We start from the raw sequence: 3,235 nt of genomic DNA on the forward strand, positions 1-3,235 counted from the left end.
CCGACTGTCTGCACAGTACTGACTGTAACGTCACGCCGACGTCGGCATAATATCCAAATGATAAGATCGGCCTAACATTAACGCCAGTGTCGGGCCGACATTGGTCACCGACGTTGGGCCGACATTGGTCACCGACGTCGGACCAACATTAAATTTCAATGTTGGGTCGACATTGGTCACCGACATCGCCCCAACGTTAGATGCCGATGTCGAGCCGATGTCGATAAAATATTCAAATGATAAGATCGGCCCAACGTTAAAAGCCAGCGTCGAACCGACAATAATCACCAACATCGGCCCAACGTTAAAAGCCAGTGTCGAGCCGATACTGATCACCGACATCGGTCCAACGTCGGATACCAATGTCGAGCCGATAGTTCAATATTTATATTTAAAAAATCATTTTTTTAATATAGATATTTTATACACAAGATGTCTGAAAGTGTATGATTAAGATTTTTTTGTCTTACCTGAAATTTGAAATTTAAATTAATTTCGAAAAACACACTTACCTTGAGAGATTCAAACCTAGGATCTCTGGATCATGAGTCTCCCACCTTACGTACTACACCATTCCTTCAGCTGATAAATTAATAACTTATAGTAGGGTAGACCGGGGAGTAAAGGTCCCCGGGGAAAAAGGTCCACCCCTTGTATTTCGGTAATAAGGCATTCACTAGAAAATTCCGCCACACAGTTCGTCAACTAAGAGTGAGAATCTTATGTCACACAGTTCATTACTGCCTAATAACCGTCAGGAAACTTGCACGGATGTGCCCATGTGTTTGAGAGCCAAAAGTAAGATATTAGCGCCGTAGTTATTTTGGTCTGAAGAGATCATTTTTGCACCTAGATAGATTAAATAAGTGTATTTATTAATCTTATTCTATTGTTTTAACAGTGTGATTATTAAAATTGTTATTTCTATTATAGTTTTTTAATAACAATACCACAAAGTTTACGTGACTTGTTGGGGTAAAAAGTGCCATGGTTGTTGGGATAAAAGTGCCATGGTTGCTCTGTATTCGTTAATGTTGATTCTATAACAAGTTGATAATCCTACATCGATAATATTATCAGTGAAGTTGACCAATAGCTAACAGTACGAAACGTTACCGATTACTTTCGATTATCGACTCATTGTAGAATTAGCATTAGTGGTGTTCGTTACGCAGAGAGACATGTAAATTATTTAGAATGCGACTTTCATCTCCGATTTCGATGAAATTAGGCTTATTCGACGCGTCTATATTACTGTAATAATGATGACGAATGATTTTATCGCTTAATTATCTTTTTATAACAAATATTTTTTCAAATTTGTTATAATCATCCATTATTGGAAGATTGATTTAATTTTTTATTAAGGTCAAAATGACTTAAAAAATCAAGTGTAAGAGGAAAGACTATTCTTACTTGTTTTCGAGCACGATATAGTGTTGGTTTTGTTTCTTCTTTTCAAAGTTTGTCTTAGATTAAGAAAACATTAATAATTTAATTTTCTGTTAAAACTGAAATATTTCTATTATAATTTTGTTACCAAAACCCTTTTAATAATAAAAACCCACCTTATAATAAAAAAACTCTCTAGTATATACCTATTTTTATCTCTGAAAATAGTTCAAACGTAATATATTAGTACTGGTACTTTTTACCCCATTATGTAGAACTCCATGCCAACTTCTTGCCCCAAATATGGGGTAAGAAGTGCCGAATGACTTCCTCTGTAAAATTTACGATATCTTTGTAATGAAGGGTATATATACATACTTTCTTGCATGTATTTTATGGTCAAAGGACTCTAGTTGCGAAAAATATCAACACGATCTGTGTGAGTTAAATATTCTTTATTTTATAGCAAAAAAATGTCAAAAGTGGCCCTTTACTCCCCGATCTACCCTACATTTGAGTTTGGTGACTGTCATTAATCAAACATGGCGCGACGTTGGCCCAACCTACATTAGCCGACACTTACTCGATGACGATCCTTAACCAATGTCAGACCAATCTTGGCAACCAGTTGTCACACCAATCTCGGCGCGACGTCGGTCCAACGTACGTTAGCCGACTTTTACTTACTGACGACGCTCGGGCCAACGTTGGCAGTACGTCGGCAACCGGTTGTCACACCAATCTCGGCGCGACGTCGGCCCAACGTATGTTAGCCGACTCTTACTGACGACGCTAGGGCCAACGTTGGCAGTACGTCGGCAACCGGTTGTCACACCAATCGCGGCGCGACGTCGGCCCAACGTATGTTAGCCGACCCTTACTTACTGACAACGCTCGGCAGTGTTGCCAACCCTTTGTTCTAACTTCACCCCAGATTGAATTTGAAATCCCCCCAAATCCCCCTAAATCTTAATTTTTGTAGAAGCACAAATCGCCAAAAAGTAAATAATGATAACTATGTAATTATTTTTTTTTAAATAAACCATATTTTACAATTTTATATGTTATTTATTTCCATAGTCTCGTAAAACAGGTTGATTTCGTGACAATCGTTCTGATTTTTATGATCGTACATAGATACATTAAATTTTTTTATCATTGCCTCCGTTGGCTTAAAATTAACGCATGATATATTATCAATCTTTAGATAGTATCTGACCATCAGTATTATCGCACCCATGATTCTTTGCTGAGATTGGACTATTCCTTTAAAACTAAAAGTATAAATCAATCAGCGCGACGAATTATAAAACGGTTGCAAAACTGCTGAGTCTGCTGAACGCAGCCAATGATTGATGAACATTTATTCCCCCCCAAAAAACCCCTAGCATTTTTGTACCCCCTAAAATTCCCCTCGCAGCTTAAAAACCCCCTAAATTTGGGGGGAAAACCCCCAAGTTGGCAACACTGACGCTCGGGCCAACGTTGGCAGTACGTCGGCAACCGGTTGTCACACCAATTTCGGCGCGACGTCGAACCAACGTACATTAGCCGACTCTTACTTATTGACTTCAGGAATTCCTGAAGAAAGGAATTCCTTTGACTGGTGAATTGGCCCGACGGTGGCCTGAAGTTGTCTTGAAATAAGAGTCGGATAACAGCCTGGGTCGACGTCGCGCCGAGATTGGCGAGACAATCGGTTGCCAACGTACTATACCAACGTTGGCCCGAGCGTCGTCAATAAGTAAGAGTCGGCTAACGTACGTTGGGCCGACGTCACGCCGTGATTGGCGTGACCACCGGTTGCCGACATGCTGCCAACGTTGGCCCGAGCTTCGTCAAT

This window comes from Trachymyrmex cornetzi, unplaced genomic scaffold (assembly GCF_001594075.2).
Source record: "Trachymyrmex cornetzi isolate Tcor2-1 unplaced genomic scaffold, Tcor1.1 scaffold359, whole genome shotgun sequence".
Classification (NCBI taxonomy): domain Eukaryota; kingdom Metazoa; phylum Arthropoda; class Insecta; order Hymenoptera; family Formicidae; genus Trachymyrmex; species Trachymyrmex cornetzi.